Raw genomic sequence first — 23,334 nt, forward strand, 5'->3', positions numbered from 1 at the left:
CACACATGGAGTGGAATGTAACGAAGAGACTATGTCTGCATTGTCATAATGTTATTGAACTAGTAATCCAGAGCCTTGACGAATGATCTGAAGATATGAGTTCAAAACCCAACACAGCAGCAGGAGCATTTAAATTCAATTAATTAGCTAAAGCCAACATTAGCAATGATAACCATGGCTGGGATTTTATGCTAACATCAAGGGAAGTGGGCGGCACACAGTCCTATGGTCCTGCAAATGTCTGAGGTTGAGCCAGACATTAACACTCAATGAAGTTACTGTGAAAATCCCCTAGTCGCCATATTCTGGTGCATGTTCAGGTACATTGAGGGAGAATTGGGCATGGCCAGTGCAACTAACCAGCATGTCTTTCGGACTGTGGGAGGAAAGCGGAGCACCCGGAGGAAGCCCATGCAGACTAAGGGAGAACGAGCAGAATACGCACAGACAGTGACTCAAGCCGGGAATTGAACCCGTGCCCCTGGTGTGTGAGGCAACAGTCTAACCACTGTGCCACCCTGCTGCCCCGGGTCATAATTGATCATCTATTTCCGTCACAGTAACATCACCCAACTCCGCCACAGAACAGCTGACTTGCTGCTGAAATCCTCATTCATGTCTTTGTTACCTCTGGGCTCAATGACTCTGATCTAAACTTGATGCAGTACAAAGGACTGCCACCCATGTCCTAATTTGCATTGTCCTGTTTATCCATCACCCCAGTATCTGCGGTCCTGTATTGGCTCCTGATTAAGAAATACCTCATTTTTGAAAATTCTGAACCTCCCTAGCTATGTAGTCACCTCCTGTCCTTCAACCCATGGTGGCATAGTAGTTAGCTCTGCTGTCCCACAGCGCCAAGGACCCGGGTTTGATTCCCAGCTTGGGTCGCTGTCTGTGCAGAGTCTGCATGTTCTCCCCGTTTCTGCGTGGGTTTGCTCTGGTTTCCTCCCACAGTATGAAAGACATGCTCGTTAGCTGCATTAGCCATGCTACATTCTCCCTCAGTGTACCCAGACAGGTACCGGAGTGTGGCGACTAGGGGATTTTCACAGTAACTTCATTGCAGTGTTAATGTAAGCTTACTTGTGACACTGATAAATAAGCTTTGAAAAAACCTAAACCTTTTGAGATATCCCTGCTCATCTTATTCTGACCTTTTTCTTTCCTCCACCACAGGTGACAGTGCCATCAGCTGCCTAGGCATAAAGGTCTTGAGTTCTGTTCCTAAACTTCTCAGCATTTTTACGTTGATTTCCAAATTTAAGCCACTCCTCAAAACCTAGCTCTTTGGCCATAGTTTAGGTTATCTGCACAAGTATCTCCTTATGTTGCTAGGTGTCATATTTGGTTTTATAATACTGCTGTGAAATGTTTTGTGATATTTTGTTATGTTAAAAGTGCTATGTAAATGTAAGTTGTTGTTGCTATTGTAGTTCTGCTGCCTTTTTGCTGCTTTGTAAACCTTGCTACCTATTCTTCCACTTGCTCCCTGACTCCCCATGTGGGATTTTACGGCCTCACTCATCCCAAAACTGTAACATCCCACCCGAGATCAACGGACCTTTCCATTGCCTGCCCCTCGCCCAGTCCGGTTCCCGTGGTGCGTGGGGCAGTAAAATTCCAGCCCATGTGTCCTAAACTTAGTGGTGGAGGTCTGGAGGTCTGTGACCAGTGGTGTTCCGCAGGGCTCTGTACTGGGACCTCTGCTATTTGTGATATATATAAATGATTTGGAAGAAGGTGTAACTGGTGTAATCAGCAAGTTTGCGGATGACACGAAGATGGCTGGACTTGCGGATAGCGAAGAGCATTATCGGGCAATACAGCAGGATATAGGTAGGCTGGAAAATTGGGCGGAGAGGTGGCAGATGGAGTTTAATCTGGATAAATGCGAAGTGATGCATTTTGGAAGAAATAATGTAGGGAGGAGTTATACAATAAATGGCAGAGTCATCAGGAGTATAGAAACACAGAGGGACCTAGGTGTGCAAGTCCACAAATCCTTGAAGGTGGCAACACAGGTGGAGAAGGTGGTGAAGAAGGCATATGGTATGCTTGCCTTTATAGGACAGGGTATAGAGTATAAAAGCTGGAGTCTGATGATGCAACTTTATAGAACGCTGGTTAGGCCACATTTGGAGTACTGCGTCCAGTTCTGGTCGCCGTACTACCAGAAGGACGTGGAGGCGTTAGAGAGAGTGCAGAGAAGGTTTACCAGGATGTTGCCTGGTATGGAGGGTCTTAGCTATGAGGAGAGATTGGGTAAACTGGGGTTGTTCTCCCTGGAAAGACGGAGAATGAGGGGAGATCTAATAGAGGTGTACAAGATTATGAAGGGTATAGATAGGGTGAACAGTGGGAAGCTTTTTCCCAGGTCGGAGGTGACGATCACGAGGGGTCACGGGCTCAAGGTGAGAGGGGCGAAGTATAACTCAGATATCAGAGGGATGTTTTTTACACAGAGGGTGGTGGGGGCCTGGAATACGCTGCCAAGTAGGGTGGTGGAGGCAGGCACGCTGACATCGTTTAAGACTTACCTGGATAGTCACATGAGCAGCCTGGGAATGGAGGGATACAAACGATTGGTCTAGTTGGACCAAGGAGCGGCACAGGCTTGGAGGGCCGAAGGGCCTGTTTCCTGTGCTGTACTGTTCTTTGTTCTTTGTTCTTTGTTCTTAGTTATGAGTCTACTATCCCATATCTTCTTCAAGGGCTTTTGTAAGTCCAAATATATTACTTCTACCGCACTACCCTTATCCACCATTTATGTTAGTTTTCCAAAGAAATCAATAAGGTTTGACAATGATTACTCTATTATACAGTGGAACCCCGATTTAACGCACCCCGATTTAGCACAAATTCGGATATAACGCGATGGTGTCATTGGACCCTTTTTTTTCCACTAATAATTGGCAAATTTAGTGTGACCGTGATTTAGCGTGACCCTGCTTTTTTCGCGACCCTGCTTTTATGGACCCCAACCATCGCGTTATAACTGGGCCGCACTGTACTTCAGGTTTTAAATGTTGCCGAGGACAACTTTTAGTGAGAATTCAATTATCCTTCCCATCAACAAAATTAAACTAATGGATTGTCCACATAGTTCTGTGGACTTGTTCTATCTCCCTTTTTAAATGCAAAAATCTCATTAGCTGTCCCCAATCCCTTGGCACTATTCCCTTTTTAGTGATATTTTACAATTCATGAATCAGTGCCTCTCCTATCTTTTCCCTAACTTCTTTTAATATGCACATAAGCAATTAATCTGGACCAGATACCTCTCCGAATAACCTGTGAGAAAAGCCAAATTCTTCAAAAATGTTAATGTCTTTAAAATAGTTTCACATACTTTTGGAAATAAAACCTTTTATTTAACAAAAGAATACTGAATTACTGAATAGCCATGAATATCCTGAAGGTATAAATGTATCAAATGTCCATTAAGCTTAAAAAGATATTAACACTAGAGGAAAAAAGATGAAATAAAAGGGACCTGGAGGCTTTGAAGAAAGCAAGTTAAATATTCCAAGGATTAAGAACATGTTTGAGCATAAAGATGTGTGCAACCCAGAGGGAGCACTAAATATTGCTTTCTTTTCTTATTCTAATATTAAAAAACTAATAAGTCAAAAATGAATTACATACATCTGGAGGTTTTGCACCTATCTGTGTGACTGAGCTGATAAAATTGAGAGTCTTTGTTCTAATGCATCACATTTTGTGATATTGAGCTCTAACCTCTGCTAAAATTCTGAAACATGGTGAAGATACACTCCTGGTTTGGGTACACCACCTCATATCCCTCATCTGGCAAGATGTACGCATGATAGGGGTACCTCAGGGTCACTGTGATCGTGGCTATTTTCAAGAAGGGAGATTAGTCCGCTTGGGTTGGTGACTGAGGAATCTCCCTGCTATCTGTCACAGGAAAGACCATTGTAAGGATCCTCTCCATATGTTCCTCTCAATGGCCGAGGAACCTCTTCCAGAGTCACAATGTGGTTTTCGCCCATTGAGAGGCACCACTAAGAAAAGTGGAATGAATAGCATTAAACGCTGTACATTGCCTTTGCCAACCTCACAAAAGCCAGTGGACTCTGTCAGCCGTGAAAATTTATGAAATATCCTTCCAAAATTTGACTGACCTCAGGAAACACTACCTGCCCTTCATGAGGCATGGTCTTCAGGTTGCACATAGAGTTTAGAAAAGTAAGCGGCGACTTGATCGAGACCTTTACATCCTGAGGGGTGTTGACAGGGTGAATGTGGAGTGGATGTTTCCTCTTGTGGGAGAATCTAGAACTAGAGGTCATTGTTTAAAAATAAGGGGTCGCTCATTTAAGACAGAGATGTGGAGAACTTTTTCTCTCTCAAATCATGAGTCTTTGGAAACCTTTTCCTCAAAAGGCAATGGAAGAAGAGCCTTTGAATATTTTTAAGACAGAGTTAGATAGATTCTTGATTAACAAGGGGGTAAAAGGTGACTGGGAGTGGGAAGGAATGTTGGATTGTGGTTACAATCAAATCAGCCGTGATCTAATTGAATGGTGGTGCAGGTTTGGGAGGCCAAGTGGCCTACTCCTGCTCCTAATTCGTATTCCCATATGTTCATTGGACATATCTACGATTTCAGAACCCATCCTCTGCTTACTCCATGGTGACATGCATGCTGTGATCCTTGCCAATGAACCACCACAAACCCTATCTCAGTGAAAATTGATGTCAAACAGGGTTATGTCATTGCACAAACCCTTTTCCATTTTCCTCACTGCAACACTGCAACTCACCTCCAGCAAATTACCCACAGACATGAAGATAATCTACAGAACAGAAGGGAAACTTTTCAATCTCTTCTGCCTTCAATCCAAAACCAAAACCACTCCGACTTCAGTCAAAGAGTTTCAGAATGCAGATAACCTTTGTGTGTGCTCACTAAGAAACGGAGCTCCAGGCCATTTCCGACTCCTTCTCAGAAGCATTTGAGAAATTGGGTGGGATTTTACAGCCTCGCTTGTCCTGAAGATCAACAGACCTTTCCATTGTCTGCCCTCACCCGCTCTGCTTATCATGGTGGGCGGGGTGGTAAAATTCCAGCCATTAGGTTTTTCACTAAACACCTGGAAAATCAAGATCCTCTTCCAACCAGTTCCCACAATAAAACACCGCTCCTTGTCAATTAAGTGCCATAAGATCTGGAGAGAAAATTAGCCTGTTTCTCTGGAGAGAAACACACCAGTTTTCAGTCAGATATTGACAAATTTTTGGTAAGATTCCACCCACTGTCACGGTTTACTGGGCCAAAGTAATCCTTGCATTCCTGTATGCTTCAGAGACGCGGACAGCCTACAGCAGGCTCAGAGCACTGGATAAGTAACACAAGCGTTGCCTTCACAAGATCATCTCGTGGAAAGAAAGATGGTCCAACTTGCCCAGCATTGAGGCATTAATCACTCAAAACCAATTCCAATGAAGAGGACATGCCGTTTGTATGTCTAACACCAGATTCCTGAAATAGCTGCTCTATTTAGAACTAGGTTGTGGCAGGAGACTCCCAGGAGGACAGCAAAAATGCTTTGGGATGTCCTCAAAGTGGTCATACCTAATTGATGAGTCATGGGAGGCCTTACCTTATGACCAACCAAAATGGAGACAGTTCATTCTGAAGGCAGCAAACACATTAACTTTGTCAGGAACACGCAGAGGTGAAGTAGGAGGGATCGAACAAACATTCCAAACCCCCCCATCTACACAACACTTCAAACCCCACCTGTCCTGCATGAGGCATGTTCCACAACTGGCACATCGAGTTCTGAAATGGCTGCCAAGACCATCGATTTGAAGGGGAAGCAAGTAGTCCTCAATTCTGAAGGACTGTCTAAGAGGAAGGATCAAGAATGTTACAGGTTTTATTCACTGTATGGGTTGGCACGCTAGCACAGTGGTTACCACTGCTCCCTCACAGCACTAGTGATCTGGGTTCAATTCCAGCCTGAGGTGACTGTGTGGAGTTTGCATGTTCTCCTTGTGCCTGTGTGGGTTTCCTCCGGGTTCTCTGGTTTCCTCCCACAGTCCAAAGATGTGCAAGTAAGGTGGAATGGCCATGTTAAATTGTCCCTTCATGTCACAAGATGTGTAGGTTAGGTGGATTAGCAAGGCAAATATGTGGGGCTATGAGGATAAGGCCTGGATGTGATGGAGAGTTAGTGCAGGATTGATGAGCCAAATGGCCTCCTTCTGCATGGTAAGGATTCTACGATCTAAATTCGCTGAGCTCAGCAAGAGCAGTTGCACCATTACCATGGAGAGCAACAAAATCAGCTTAGACTTAAATATTAATCACATTTCCTTATGAATGTGTGAAATGAATAAAAATTAGAACTTTCTTGGCTGTTGGACTTTGTTTTTGATCCTGTTTTCTATGATTCTAAGCATCCTTTAGACAAACTGTCTTTCCTGGTTATGGGTATGGATGAAGCTTTGTTTATAAGCAGGTGCAATTTAAGCCAGTTTTCTCTGTGTTCCCTTAAAAGCAGATGCAAATTTAATCTCCAAAAGGAAAATACAAATTAGCTAAATCATTTTAATATGACTGATTTATCAAGGCAGAAGAGGGAAGTCTGTGAAACATTAAACAGATCTAAACAGATTAGATACAATGATGCGGCTGTGACCAGAAAGCCTTGTTATGTCATTTCCTGAATCAATGCTGAATCTGGTCATTGTTGTTTGCACCTTGTGTAATTGTTGGCCCTGCTTTTTGTCTATGTGGAATTCTGAGCTGTTCTGTGTGCTTTTCCATTATTGGAAATTCGAGTGGAGTAGAACTCCAATGTGCCGATTTTGCATTCACGGAGACATAGAAGCATAGGAACTAGAAGCAGGAGTAGGCCACTTGGCCCTTCGAGTCTGCTCCGCCATTCATTTTGATCATGGCTGATCATCAAATTCAATATCCTGATACCCCCCCTTCCCCTCATATTCCTTGATCCCTTTCATCCCAAGGGCTATATCTAATTTCTTCTTGAAATCGCGCAATGTTTTGGCCTCAACAACATTTTGTGGTAGTAAATTCCACAGATTGACCACTCTCTGGGTGAAGAAATTTCTTCTCGCCACAGACCTAAAAGGTTTACCCCTTGTCTTCAAACTATGACCCCTAGTGCTGGACTCCCCCACCATTGGGAACATTCTTTCTGAATGCAACAAGGTTTAATTTGGGGATTAATTTCCTGCACCCCAATTGTGACTCACTATGCGCTACATTTGGTTACCACCTTGGTTACCACCTAAAACAGATGTTAGGCCCCATAGATAATCGAGGCCCAATGCCTGTCTCAGGAACCTTTATGAAAATGAATTCTGTATTTCCTCTGCTCAGAATTCTTCAGTAGTCACTGCGTCCTAAGCAACAGCCGCTATGAAAGGGTGGATTTTTAAAAAATGAATTTCTGTGCAACAAGCTGTTTATGTCAAATACCCGAAGACCAATAATAATCCAGGTGAATTACATTTACACAAATTGATATATAAATGGTCAATTCTATGAAAGAGAAAGATTCTATCATCAAATATTTACAATATTAATTTTGCTCGTGTGCAAAACTTTCTCCTTTTTTTTTGCTTTGGTATCTTGTGCTAGAGAAGCTATTCATCCCCTGGTATCTTGACTAACTAACCATTAGTCCTGTGTTAGTCTGGTCTGTGAGTGATAGCAGGCTTTTCTAAATTGGAAGCGGCTCCTGCCTTCACCTGACATTCACATGTGAACTTTACAGCAGAGGCCCATCAGATAATAATCACGGGTGGGAATCGCGACTGGTTTTCATTTTGCTCTCCTGAGCAATGTCCCTACTGCTGCTCTGGCTGAGCTCAGCTAAATCAGTGCACAAAGCAAATTAAACCAGTCGCTTTCCTGATCCCATAGCTCAATATCACACCATGTAGTGCACTGAGCCATTAGAGACAGAAAAACTCTCAATCTTATCAGCTTAGTCAGACAGAAAGGGAGAGCAAAACCTCCTGCTCGATGCAGTTCATTTCAGAGTTATTTGTGTTGGAATAGAAGAAGTTAAAAAAAGCAGTTATATTTGAATAGTCACGATGACAATGGAGACTGGGCAGGCATCAGCAGCGTGGAAATTGGTGAATATGATGTCTGAATTTAGAAGGGATGGCAAAATAGTCATTATCTTACTTCATTCCATGCAAAATAATGGAACCTACTTTTCACGGGTAAACTTGAATTCGTCATCAGGTTTGAACCTCTGGCTGGCTGCCAGGAGGGATAATGAGTACAAAATTCAAATGCAGTCCTGCCAAATGTAATGCCTTTCTCCTATTACTGTATTTCTTGGCAGCTACTGGTCACCTGTCTACCTCCCAATAAGTATCAGGGCCATTAATTGTCATGTTCATTAACCCTAAATATGGGAAAAGCAATAAGCAACATTCATTACCTTTGTTGAGTATATTGGCTGAGTAAAAATGCTTGATTCTCAGAAATAAAGACCCTAGTCATGCAATTAATTTTAACACATAGATGAAAGGAGGAAGCACATTGAAACTTAAGGCGTTATTTTTAACAAAAGGCTTTTAAAAAAAATTTATGGACGAAAACAACTGGCATTTTTGTTTGCAAATAAATAGTAATTTGGGGCACTGGATGGTCAAAGCAAATTTAAGTTGCCTTAGATACCTTCCCAGATTCAATGTTATCAGTTGCTTCCTTTAATAGGCGGAACACTTATGGAAGTTCACTAGAACTGCACATCTATTTCTATGATGGCTTACCGGTTTGCTTCGCAATAGCATTTCCCTGTGATGTGGACCAGATCCTCAAACCTTTCACATTTGCCTTTCTAAATCTCCCTGAAGGCAATGAACACTGAGACTCATAAAATCCTACCGTGCAGAAGGAGGCCATTCGGCCCATCAAGTCTGCACTGACCATAATCCCACCCAGGCCCTATTCCTGTAACCCCACATATTTACCCTGCTAATCCCCCTGACACAAGGGTCAATTTATTAAGGCCAATCAGCCTAGCCAATTAGTGAAGAAAGGTTTGATTCAAGTTATTGTGCTATTTTATTCCACAATAAAGTGTATGTACTAAGTAATAGTTACGTTCAGATTCATTTAATTCACTTGTAACAACTTATACGATAACATAAAAATAATGAATATGTTATGCTGCCCCACTTCAGACATTACATTTTGAATTTTTTTGGGGTCTTTTTATCTCAGCAACTTTACTGTTCAAATGCTAATCTGCTGATTGTAACCCTGCTACATTCCTGACTGTTCACAGTTTAGAGAAACAAATCTAAAGTTTTTCCAACAAAATAGGTGGGAGGTGTTTATTAATTACAGAGAAAAGCTACTGAATTAATTATTATATGCATCCATGAGGAATCAACATCAAATCTAGGTCATTGGTAGGTTAACTATCTATTTATTCAGGTCACCTTTTTTAAATTGTGGGAATGTGTCACACTTTGAAACATTTGGATTTTTCAGATCAATACCGTGGAAAGACAGTCAAAAGCACTCGCCTTCCTTTGAACTTGCTGCGTTCTGTTTTCTTATGTCCTACACTGTCGTCAAACCTCCTGACAAAGGTGGCACTGTCATTGCCTGAAGAAGCAACCTCTATCCAACAGAGGCCCAGTGTCAACTCTCTGACACTTCCTTCTTCCATAACCCCATCACCAAACATCAAGTCATTTTTCCAGGACTGTCATCTATCTCATCTCCTCTGAAATCTTCTGTCTATGGACCATCCCCTCTATCACTTTAACAATTTCTTAATGGTCTTAACCGTCTTCTCTTCATCATAGATGTCCAATCTCTGTACACCTCTGTCCCCTGCCAGGGTGGCCTGAGAGCTCTTCATTTCTTCCTTGAACATAGGTCCAACTAGTATCAATTCACCACCACCGTTTCTGCCTCACTGAACTTCTTACACTTAACAACTTTCTCCGTATACACTGTTCACTTCCTCCAGGTGGTGCTTTGGGCAGCAATAATTATAGGGTCATAGAGTAGAATCCATACAAGTGCAGAAGAAAGCCATTCGGCCCATCGAGCCTACACCGACAACAGTCCCATCCAGGGAGGAAACCGGAGCACCCGGAGAAAACCCAACAGACACGGGGAAAACGTGCAATCTTCACACAAACAGTGACTCAAGGCTGGAATTGAACCCAGGTCCTTGGTGCTGTGAGACAGCAGCGCTCACCACTTTGTCACTTTCCACCCCTTTTTATGGGATATGTGAAACATTTTTTGTTCCAGTCCTATTTGGGGCCTCCTCCCTCATCTCTTTTACCAGTGCTGTATCAGTGCCATTTCCTGCTCTTCCCCTGGATTGGAAAATTTCACCAACTTTGCTTCCAATTTCCACCTGCTCAATTTCACGTGGTTTCTTCAACTCACCTTTTTCCTTCCTGCACTTCTCTGTCTCCAAGAAATTGTGGTTGGTGCAGACTCGATGGGCCGAATGGCCTCTTTCTGTACTGTAGGGTTTCTATGATTTCTGTGATGATTTCTATGATTTCCATTTCTGCGGATAGGCTATCAGCAAATATTTATGATAAGCCCACTGACTCCTACAGCTACCTGACAATACTTCCTCACAATCTGCTTCCTGTAAGGACTCCATTCCATTCTTCCAGTTTTTCTGCCTGTTACATGTGTTCACATGCGTTCTGCAACCATCCATTCCAGTACTTCAGATATATCTTCCTTTGTCGTCAACTGAAGATGTTTGATGTGCCCTTAACATTTTTGGAGCTTCAACTCTGATCCTTGCCCTCCTTCCCAGAATCATAATAAGCTCCTCCTTGTCCTCGCCTTCCACTCTAGCAGCCTTGGTGTTCAACGGATCATCCTCCATCATTTCTATCACCGCACGACACACTAGGGCCGATTTTACCAAATCGGCTCTAAGTGTCGGGTGCGGTTGTAAATCAGACCCGCGCCCGGCAGCCCGCGCTCCAGCGACCCATACGCCTTTTTTCGGCGCGGGTCCGGTGGGCGGGGCCTAGCACATCTGCATCTGCCGGAGCACCGAACTGTGCAGTTCAGGGCCGACAGCACTCAGTGCGCCCGAGCGCGAAAGTCAAAGGCAGCACTGACAGCACTGCTGTCTGCACTGCCTTTGACTTTCCCTGGTGGGGGGTGGGGGGGGGGGGGGGGAATGTGACGTCTCTTCCCTGGGGGGGGGATAGGGGGGGATCTGACGTCTCTTCCCTGAGGGGGAGGTGGGTAGCGGGGGAGGGATGTAACGTCTCTTTCCTGAGGAGGGGGGTAGGGGGGGATCTGACGTCTCTTCCCTGAGGGGGGAGTAGGGGGGGGATGTGATGTGTCTTCCCTGAGGGGGGGGGGTGGGGGGGGGGATCTGACATCTCTTCCCTGAGGGGTGGGGTAGGGGGGGGATGTGACATCTCTTCCCTGAGTGGGGGGGGGGGGGAGTAGGGGGGGGATCTGATGTCTCTTCCCTGAGGGGGGGGCATGGGTGGGGATGTGATGTCTCTTCCCTGAGGGGGGTGGGGGGCGGGGGGGGGGGGGGTAGGGGGGACCATCTGACGTCTCTTCCCTGAGGGGGGGGGAATGTGATGTCTCTTCCCTGGGGGGGGGGGCAGGGGGGGATGTGACGTCTCTTCCCTGAGGGGGGGGTGGGGGGGGATGTGACGTCTCCGCCCCTCCAGGGGCCTGCGTCGCAGAGTGGTCCGATTGGGAGGGGGGAGGGGGGGGGGTGGGCTGCTGGGGTGGTTTGCAGGGGCGGTCCGCGAAGGGTGGTCGGGGGCGATTCGGCGGTTCAGTTGCTGAGTTGAAGCCCTATCGGACTTGAATTCAGCAACACGGTAAATGCGCAGGCGCCGATCGGATCGGAGCCTCGTAAAGTGGGAATCCTTGGGTAAGTTGAATGCGGGCTTCATTATGCCGATTTAAATGCACCCGGATCGGCCGTTTGTAAAGGCGCGATTGGCCTTGGGTCGGGTCTGGACCGCGTTTTAGGCCCAACGCCCAACTTTACCACGATTTCGCACCCGGAAATGGGCCCACTGTCTTCCTGTCTTCCCATTTCAACATCGCAAAGGGACAGCTCACGTTGTGACACTCTGGTCCACTCATCCCATGTATTCTGTTCCACACTGGGGATATCAAATGCACGCTGGCTGATTGCTTTGTGGAACACATGCATTTAGTCTACATGTGTGACTCTGAACTTCTGGCTGTCTGTCATTTTAATTTTCCACCTTGTTCTCACACTGCCCACTCTGCGCTCAACCTCCGATAATGTTCCAATAAAGCTCAATGCAAGTCCGAGGAACAGCATCTCATCTTTTGATGCGGCATTTTACGGGCTTCCAGACTCAAGACTGAGTTCAACAATTTTAGATTGTAATTTTTGCCCCCACTTTGTTTTATTTTTCATTGCTCCTTGTGGTTTTGCTCTCTTACTTTTCTCTTTTTTTTGCTTTTGGCGTGGCAGCTGTTTATCATCCTGCCATTCACACCTCCTCCAGAGGCATCTTTTGTTTCTTTACTTGTCTCATTACTACTTCCTATGGTCTTTTGTCACTTTATCTCTCCCGCCTTCTACCCTATTCACCTAACTTCACTGTTGTACATTTTCCCACTCTCCTGCTTTCACTTCTTCAAACCGATTACATCTCGAACATTTCCCATTTCTGGTGAAAGGGCAACAACCTGAAACATTAACACTGTTTCTCTCATCACGAACGTTGCCTGATCTGATCTGCTGAGTATTTCCAGCATTTTCTGTTTTTATTTCAGATTTCAAGCATCTGCTATATTTATCTTTGGCAAGAAGTTTTGAACATATGTAAAACTGGTTTCTGCTTGAATTTAAAAGTGCCTGCTACATAATAAACAAATATACTCTTTTTTTTTGTTGCTTGACTCTTTATTTAACCCGTGTTTGGGTTTATTCCTTCTGGAAATCTTATGCAGACTTAACATGGGATTTAATGGAACCTGCCACCATGGGGGGTGATGATGGGGTAGGGGTGGGGGTGTGGGGTTGGGGAGGCGTGGGGGGTGGTGAAAAGTTGCATCTGATTCCCAGAATTGGGAAAACTGACCCTAATTTAGTGGGGAGCAGGACGGACCTGACAATCCTAGTGGTGAGTCACTTAAAGTCAATTGTCACTTAATGTCAATTATCCCTGAGCTCACTTGGAATTAATGTGAGTGAAATTAATGTGGTTTAATGGGGCTCAAATGGATCTGCCTTGCCTCATGAATGCCACCCAGTAAATTGCCTGCAGGCTACCGGAGGATCCCTCATTGACAGGCACTCAGTCCCTGATCAAGGGACCTGACATTGGGAAGTGGGGTGCTGAGGGTCATGCACCTGCCTTTGCATTCAATCCCCCTACTCCACCATTGTCAGCGGCCCACACCCTGCAACTGCCACCCTGCCCCTCTCACCTGTCTCCAGGGATCCAGCGATGATCCCTGGTGAAGGCATCAGTGCATTACCGGCAGCAGCTATCACTCACAGTGTTGTGACCTTGGATTGGCTGGCAGCTTTTTTGGGTTGGACTTCCTCCGACTGGTGCCTTGATCACTTGTGAGGCCTGATACTGGCCAGTTATGTGCCTGATTGCATTCACACCACTAACCGGGCAGAAGGTACCCTGTAACAGGATCTAAATTTGCATGGATTTTTAAAAAGTCTTAAGTTAGGGAGTACTTTTGAAATGTGGTCACTGTTGTCATGTAGGAATCTGCAGCCTTCAGTTTTCCCACAGTAAACTCCCGCAATCAGCAATGTTGGGGGGTATTTTCCATTTTTGAACCTAAGTGACATGGCTGGAGAGTTCCGCGATGCGTTTCTTGCTGGTCAGAATGCTGGGAATTCATGCCCGCATTCTCCATTATCACATTTTTGTCTCTTAATGCTCAAATGGAGTGACTATGCTGTGAAACCAATAATTCCTTCAGTCACTCATTAAAGCCACCCAATACATGGGTTCCAATTCTGAAGGAAGATTTCCTCTTCTTGCAACTCTGACTCTATTTCAATGCTGTGACTCGGAGAGCTTTGAGGATGTCCCTTGAAGGGGCCCCTTGGTCCAACCAGGCGGCACACTACATCAGACCCACACTGACTCCCATACTGCATCAGACCCTTCCCATGCAGATTTATTTCCAGTTTTGATTTGAAATGCTGTCATTTTGGTGGTGCTACATTTTTATTTCGAGACCAGCTTTAACCCTCCCCTTGTCAGTGTTCAGATTTCTCCAATCATCCTGGAATCTCATGGTATGCAGGTAGAGTTCCCTCCAGTTATTCTTCAGCGTGCCCCAGAAACCCGGGATTCCATTCTCTTTGTTCTGGGCATTCCAGCCCTCTCCCTTGAACCCATCAGTGTTGGCATCGTCATGCCTCATGTGGATCTCACCCCTCCCTATCCCGAGACTGTGTGCATAGTCACTGATAGGAGAGAGCCTACCCAGGAGAACTCTGAGTACTCCCCGCAATTCCCACCAATTTTATTGCCCTTTCCGTACTTATAGGCTGAAGATGTCTCCCCTGACCATGACATCCCATCTGCAGCCTAGTACCAAGCCAGAAAGACCACTGATCATGAACAAAACCTGCACCTAATCCCAATTAAGCACACAGACTTTGCCCATCCCTGGAGTGGCACTACAACGTGCGTGCTCTGTATAGCCCTGTAGCATGGCCCACAAAGGCCCTGAACTGCCTTTGATAATTTACTCTGACCTGTTGGCCCAGACCAGGGACTATGACTGTCCTGCAAATCTATAGATTCTGGAATGGTTTCTGCAGATTGGAATGTAGTAAATATCACACCACTATTTAAAAAGAGAGGGAGGGAGAAAACAGGGAACTACAGGCCCGTTAGCCTTACATCATTAGAGAAATCTAGGAGGGTAAATGTTAGAATCTATTATAAAGGATGTGATAAATGGACACCTGGACAATAATGATCTGATTGGGCATGGTCAACATGGATTTATGAACAAGATAACATCATTGATGAACCTTTGGAATTTTTGAGGATGTTGCTAACAGAATTGATAAAGGGGAGTGGGTGGATGTGGTATACTTAGAAATTTAAGAAGGCTTTTGATAAAGCTCTCCACAGGAGGCTGGTTATCAAAGTTTTAAGCACATGGTACAATCGCTGCAAGGTTAAGGCGACCAATTTCGTAGATAAACTAACAAGGGGTTTACAAGGGGTTTATTGGGGGAAACAACTATATACAGGACAGAGATAAGAATACTTATGAATTCCACGGACTCCCTGACTCCAACTGTCAAACAAACGTCTCTCTGCAATTGGCCCAATGGGTCATGTGACTCTTGATAACTACCCCTCCTCTCTCCCCATCAAAGGAGGACATCACCACACATAAGATAGGAGGTAACATACTGGCATGGATTAAGGTTTGGTTAACAGACAGAAATCAGGAAGTGATAATAAACAGGTCATTCTCATGTTGGCAGGCTGTGGCTAGTGGGGTACCACAGGGATCAGTACTCGGGTCCCAGTTGTTCACAATATGTGCCAATGATTGGTGTGTGGGGACCAAAGCTAAGTGGGACTGTGTGTTGTGAGGAAGCTGCAAAGCAGTTTCAAGGGGATTTGGACAGACTTGGTGAATGGACAAGAACATGGCAGATGGAATATAATGTGGAAAATGTGAAGTTATCCACTTTGGTAAGAGGAACAGATGCACAGAGTATTTCCTAAATGATAAGAGACTGCTAGAATGTGTAGATGTACAAAGGGACTTGGTGTCCTTGTCAGTAAGACACAGAAGGCTAACGTGCAGGTGCAGTAAGCTAATGGAATGTTAGTCTTTGCTGCAAGAGGATTTGAATACAGGAGTAGTGAAGTCTTGCTTCGATTGTATAGAACGTTGGTTAGATCACACCTGGAGTACTGAGTGCAGTTTTGGTCCCTTTACTTTAGGAAGGATATTATTGCCATTGAGGGAGTGCAACAAAGGTTCACCGGACTTGTTCCTGGGATGGCAGGACTGTCCTATGAAGAGAGATTGGGGAAACTGGGCCTCTATTCGCTAGAGTTTTGAAGAATGAGAGGTAATCTCATTGAAAACTTGCAAAATTCTTAAAGGGTGGATGCAGGTAAAATGTTTCCCCTGGTTGGGGAGTCTAAAACCTGCACAGAGACAGAATTTCAAAATAAGGGGCAAGGCACTTAGGACTGAGATAATGAGGATTTATTTACTCAGAATGTTGTGAATCTTTTGAATTCCCCATCCCTGAGGGCTGTGGAAACTCAGTCATTGAGTATGTTCAAAATAGAGATTGATAGATTTTTAATTACCAGTGACGTAAAGGAATACAGGGGTAATGTGTGAACAAGGCTTTGAGGTGGATGATCAGCCATGATCATATTGAATGGTGGAGCAGGCTCAATGAGTTGAATGTCCTACTCCTGCTCTTATGTTCCTATGTTCAATGTTCCCTTATGACTGATCACAACACAGTCTTCCTTCCCAGCCCCATACCCTCAACTCCTCCGTTCCATGACTCTCTGTGCAGCCCATCCCTCTTGTGCCACATAACCCCACTTCCCATTCTGGAATCCGTGCATTTCCTCTCCCATCCATACAGTTAGGTTCCCATCCATCCCCTTGTGTGCCTGGATTCTTTTTAGTCTTCCATGTCGGCCTCCAATTCCATCACCCTCGGTCTCCCTTCTGCCAAGCATCATTCCTCCACCCTCTCCACTTCCAACCCCTCTATATCTCATTGCCTCCCAATGTTCACCATCTCTCCAAAACCCTTTCCAACTCCTCCATACCCCATTGCCCCCCCCCATGTGTCAATCATCTCCCACGCACCTCAAGCCCTGGGTGCTGTGCTGGTTTCTGTTTGAGTATGCAGCTGAGGGCTGCTGCACAGTGCTGCACAGAGGCACCCACTGTGAGCACACCACTCTTACGCTTCCACCAGCATGGCATTCCGCTGCCAACACTCAGGAACTGGAGCTTTTGCAGGTAGGCTTTGAATGTTGCACTCTCCTCAAATCACACGCAAGGTGAAGGCTGACGAATGCACACCACTCATTGTCAAATGTGTTTCATACTAGTCTGAATTTCCACTGGCAAAATTGTAAGGTGGAACATGATTCCAGCGAGTAGCATATTTACTGAGCATTCATGACATGGTAACTCATGCAAATGGCATTCCTCACTCTGATGAATGGGCTACCCAGCCCGCCATGAAAGAGGTGAATGGAAAATTGCAAACTGTTTTCCCACTGGCGGGAATCCAACTTCTGGCTTCTCTTCAAAATTTTCACTCTGGCCTGCCACGAAACCTGTTGCAGGCAGAAGGGGAAAAATCCGCCCATAGTAGCGACCAGGTTTTAGTGATGTTGATTGATCGGGAAGTAACTTCCTTGCTCTCCTTAGATAGAATGCCATCGGGTGTGATATTACCAGCTGTTCACGCCACACTCCCACTGCAGCGAGGCTGGAGAATCTGGTGCCCAGCGAAATCTCCATTCACTGCAACGGGATGGAAAAATCCCATCGACGTGAACGGTGGTAACATTCCGATTATAGGAATTACTTTCATCCAAGAAATAGATGAAGCATTGACTTTAACATCTCATCTGAAAACCGACACTTCTGACAGTATAACACCCCCTTAGTATTGCACTGTAGCAACAGCCTAAATTTTTCTGCTCAAATCCCAGAAGTGGGACTTAAAACCACAACCTTCTGACTCAGTGGCAAGTGGATTGCCAAGTGAGACATTGCTGTTAACTCCTAGTCAAACTCAATAATGTTTCATATACAAATCTCCAGATTTTTTATTAAGCATGATTAAACTGAATAATTTGAAAGTTAAATTCCAAATTCATGGTAAAAGCAAGAAACATCAATATTGACATATTGTAATTATAGTGGGAGGCAAGCAGTTGTGTTTTCTGCTTGGCACTGGGAGCACCTTGTTTTCTTTGGATGTGGGAAGGCATGTAGTTGTTGGCAGTTAATATGGTCGATGTTTTTTGTGAATTAAGAGAAAGAGGAAAAGAATTAAAACCTGGAAATGTCAATTGGGCTGCTGAGCTGCAGGAGGTACGGTGGGATGGGGCTTGTACTCACTCAACCACGTGTCCTAGTTCCGATCTCAGAGGTGGGTGTGGGCTGCAGAGGGGATGCTGGTTTGAGTGGTGGGATTGGTAACGAGTGAAGAAGTTATTCTGGCTGTGATATCATGTTGTTTCTAAAAGACCTGAGATATGGCATTTGCTGCTATTCACACAGTCATCAATCACCGTCCATTTATTTGCGATTCAGAAACAAACAATACTGTTTGTGTCTCACGAGCTTGATCAAGTTTTTCGAGGAAGTGACGAAGATGATTGATGAGGGTAGGGCAGTGGATGTTGTCTACATGGACTTCAGTAGGGCCTTTGACAAGGTCTCTCATGGCAGATTGGTGCAGAAGGTGAAGTCGCATGTGATCAGAGGTGAGCTGGCAAGGTGGATACAAAACTGGCTCGGTCAAAGAACAGTAAGAAGTCTCACAACACCAGGTTAAAGTCCAACAGGTTTAAGAAGACAGTGGTCAAAGAAGACAGAGTAGCAGTGGAAGGGTGCGTTTCTGAATGGAGGGCTGTGACAAGTGGCGTTCCTCAGGGATCAGTGCTGGGACCTTTGCTGTTTGTAATATATATAAATGATTTGGAGGAAAATGTAACTGGTTTGATTAGTAAGTTTGCGGATGACACAAAGGTTGGTGGATTTGCGGATAGCGATGAGGACCATCAGAGGATACAGCAGGATACAGATCAGTTGGAGACTTGGGCGGAGAGATGGCAGATGGAGTTTAATCCAGACAAATGCGAGGTAATGCATTTTGGAAGGTCTAATACAGATAGGAAATACACAGTAAATGGCAGAACTCTTAAGAGTATTGATAGGCAAAGGGATCTGGGTGTACAGGTACACAGGTCACTGAAAGTGGCAATGGAGGTGGAGAAGATAGTCAAGAAGGCATACGGCATGCTTGCCTTCATCGGCCGGGGTATTGAGTTTAAAAATTGGCAAGTCATGTTGCGGCTTTATAGAACCTTAGTTAGGCCGCACTTGGGATATAGTGTTCATTTCTGGTCGCTACACTACCAGAAGGATGTGGGGGCTTTGGAGAGGGTACAGAAAAGATTTACCAGGATGTTGCCTGGTATGGAGGGCATTAGCTATGAGGAGAGGTTGGAGAAACTTGGCTTGTTCTCACTTGAGCGACGAAGGTTGAGGGGAGACGTGACAGAAGTCTACAAGATTATGAGAGACATGGACAGAGTGGATAGTCAGAAGCTTTTTCCCAGGGTGGAAGAGTCAATTACTAGGGGGCATAGGTTTAAGGTGCAAGGGGCAAGGTTTAAAGGAGATGTACGAGGCAGATTTTTTACACAAAAAGTAGTGGGTGCCTGGAACTCGTTACCGGAGGAGGTAGTGGAAGTGGCTACAGTAGTGACTTTTAAGGGGCGTCTTGACAAGCACATGAATAGGAAGGGAATAGAGGGATATGGTCCCCGGAAGGGTAGGGAGTTTTAATTAAATTGGGCAACGTGGTCGGTGCAGGCTTGGAGAGCCGAAGGGCCTGTTCCTGTGCTGTAATTTTCTTTGTTCTTTGTTCTTATATGGGCCTCAGGTCTGACAGACGAATAACGCAAGCTTGTATCAATTAGATGCACATGACACTGGAGCCAAATGAGGCACCAGTGGTGGGATTTCTGGTGGATGAGATCTTCTTACCAGTAGCCCCACTTCTTCTGATGTGAGGACTGTGGGGAGGTGCAGAGCTGGAGAGACAGATGCCTGAAGTGCCCGATTATGCCCATGCACCGACACAACGCCTCAAAACTGAAGTAGAGGTGAAGAGATCTGGCTGTAATTGCCCTGCCCCAAACTCCTCACTATCAATGCAAGCAACAACTATTTTATATTGCTGGAGGGCAGGAATTTCTCACCCTGCAGCTATTCATATACACTATTTATTAGTATAGCATAGAATCCCTACATTGCAAAAGGAGGCCATTCAGCTCATCGAGCCTGCACAAACAACAATTCCATCCAGGCACTATCCCCGTAACCCCACACATTGACCCTGCTAATCTCCCTGACGCTAAGGGCCCTATTTTACCATTTGAATTCTAAATGCTGGGCGGACTTGAAACTGGGAGTGTTTCAGATCCGACTTTTAGACCTGTTCTCAGGCGCCCCCATATGCACTCTGCCTGCAAAAATAGCAGTGATTCTGAATCGCACTGCAGAAGCCTGTGGGCAGGGCTTATCATGCCCAAAACACTGCTGCTCCGATTAGAGCCTTCAACTGCGCATGTGCAGTAAAAAAAATAGAAAAACGCTCTCATACCGCATCGCTTCCGGGCCGGATAATGCCTCACCCTGGCCCCACAGACATTGCCCCAACCCCACAACATCACTGTCCCCCTTATCCCTCCACCCCTGCACTACCCAGACCAATTGTGGCCCCCTGTCCCCTTTTCCCCACCGGATTGCACGCAGAGTGGCAGCGGACCCCCCTTCCCCCCCACCAATCGCACGCAGAGTGGCAGTGGAACCCCCCACCCCTGATCCCCCTCCCCCTCTTCCCCCCCCCACCAGAGAGCCATTTGATCTGCCTCGCTCCCCGCCCCACCAGAGAGCCATCTGACCTGCCTCCCCCCTCCCCCCCACCACCGATCTGAGTCAGAGAGCCACCAGAAGCTCTGAACTCACCTCCTCAGAAGCTGGAGTGCCCGAATTGGACCTTTGCAGACCATGTCTGTTTGGCACCGACTCTGGATGGGCGAACACGGTGGTAAAGAGGGAAGTGCTGGTAAGTTTGGGCGTATAGCCCATTAAGTCAATTTAAATGCATGCAAATACATTTAAATTGAGGTCACGCCCATTTCAGGTGTGGTCCCAACGATGGCCATTTTTGGCCATTGATAAAGGGGGAACGGGCACAGAGGCGGGCGTGGATCGTGCTACTCGCCTCACGCCTGACTTTACCAAGTTTTCGCGCCCGTAAATGGGCGCAACTTGATGGTAACATCGAGCCCTAAGGGTCAATGTAGCATGGAAATCAACCTAACCTGCACATCTTTGGAGTGAGGGAGGAAACCGGAGCACCCGGAGGAAACCCATGCAGCTACAGGGAGAAAGTGCAAACTCCACACAGTGACTCGAGGCTGGAATTGGACCCGGGTGCCTGGCGCTGTGAGGCAGCAGTGCTAACCACTGTGCTACCCATTTGGAGGAGAGGACAGATATAACAAATGCTACAGTGACAACATGAACATTTTGCATGTCTGCATCAAAAGTAAAAATCTTCATTATCCAGTTTTGTGTGATCAAAGGACCAGTGATGTAAATGAAATTAATAAGATGCACAATTTGAATAAAACACATTCTGATGTTTATATCAATTATGCCATCAAACTCTGTCATAACTACATCAAACAAAAGACAATGCTTTCAGCAGATTCACGGAATACATTACCTTTTTATCGAGGATTTCTAGATGAGAGAGATCCATACCAAGTTTGTCGTACCTTTCGTGGATTAGCAGATCACATGACATCAGCCACTGACCATGTTAATAGGTTCTGGTTCAGGTAGGAGCTGAGTGAAGTAAAGATGGTGCCGTAATACACCAAGTAACTTTATAAGAATGGCTCCATTGGGCTCTCTTGTGCTATGGATGTGTCTGCAAGGGCTGAAGCTGCTGAAGTATGTGATCCAGCCCCCTCCTCCCAATTTCCACATGTTCCTTGTTCCTGAAGAATCTATGCAAGAGAGCAAACCAGCAGTGCGGTTACTGGTGAAAATTTGCAAAACAGCTTAAAGAGTTTCTATCTGCCATGAAATGTGAGAAAACTGGTTTTGGTATTTATAATGAAGTAATAGCATTGCTATGGGATGTGCTATTCTTTGTTGTTTGCTTAGAAAGTTTGTGCAAAGTGGGCAAAGGGAAAGGTTACCTTCTTGATGAATCAGTTATTGGACAGTTTGAAGCAAGACATGTGACAAAGTAAGATGAGCGCTCTAAAGGTCATATCCATTTAAATAATTGGCCCAAGTTCCATGGGTGGGAGTTGCAGAGCAAGTTATTATCATCAAAATTTGTCTGATAATGATCCTATGACATGTCTTGGGACAGTGAACTCTGTTGAAGGCACTATATAAATAAAAATTGTTGCTGCTAATTCCTGGATCTGTTAGGCTCAAGGAGAATTGCTCATTTGACATCATGTTTAATAATAGGCTTTAGAAGGCATGAAACTAATCTAAATAATGAGCTGCCCCACTCTAAGTGATAGCATGCAAAGAATAAGAGATTACCTTTGTCCTTTTGATTGTATAAAAGCAATATTCTTGGGGCAAACACAAAACCTTTCCACATAACCATTTAAAATTGTGCCTTAAAGGAGTTTTGCCATAACAAATAGTGTGCAAGCGCCTTTGCAATGCCCTCACACAAGAATTGAGCACAAGTGTTCAGGCTGATTATAATAGTTTCATCATTCTAATGTTCTTCTCGGCCAAGGCAGCAGACAATCACAGAAAAGGAAACAGGAACAGGCAGTGGAAGAACCATGTTGAAACAACTGTCATTATCGGTGGAGGTGTTCTTAGCCAATCTTCGGTGTGAATATACAGATGTATTTGAGTTTGTGGTACTGTGCAACCATCCAGCAAGTATATTCTATTTGTTATTATCCATCCTACACTGACTCACTTTCTTAGTCATCACTGCAGGGACAAACTTTGCTCAGCAGGTGACTGATGCTGAAAATGCCTTAAAATCAAACCTCTTTTTGGAGACCATTGTAATGGTGATGCCTTGTAATTCATCTTCCAGTAGATTATTCTCAAGATGCAAGTGGCAAGTCACAGCAGATTGATTTAGCAACACTATCTACTTCAAACACCAGCGCAGATTATGTAGAAAATGTCTTATGGTTTTGCATTGAAATACTCAGGAGAATATAGCTGGTGACTTGAAGAATCATATCCAAGTGATTCACCATTTGGTATAGACAGGATAGCACAGAGCAAGCCAAGGTTGATAGCCTATGACTTTCCACTTCTTAGTAGATGAAGGTTGGTCCTCCATTAGGCTTGCCTTCAAACAGGAATTAATTAGGGAACAGGAGGTCACTGAAGCATCCTTAACATTCTCTCTAAGTAGCAATGTAGCTGCTGATGGAGAATGTGCTTCACTGCACATCTCCCATCAGGCATGAAGGATTAACCAAATGCAGACTACCGCAGAG

The sequence above is a fragment of the Mustelus asterias genome, unplaced genomic scaffold, assembly GCF_964213995.1.
Source record: "Mustelus asterias unplaced genomic scaffold, sMusAst1.hap1.1 HAP1_SCAFFOLD_738, whole genome shotgun sequence".
Classification (NCBI taxonomy): Eukaryota; Metazoa; Chordata; class Chondrichthyes; order Carcharhiniformes; family Triakidae; genus Mustelus; species Mustelus asterias.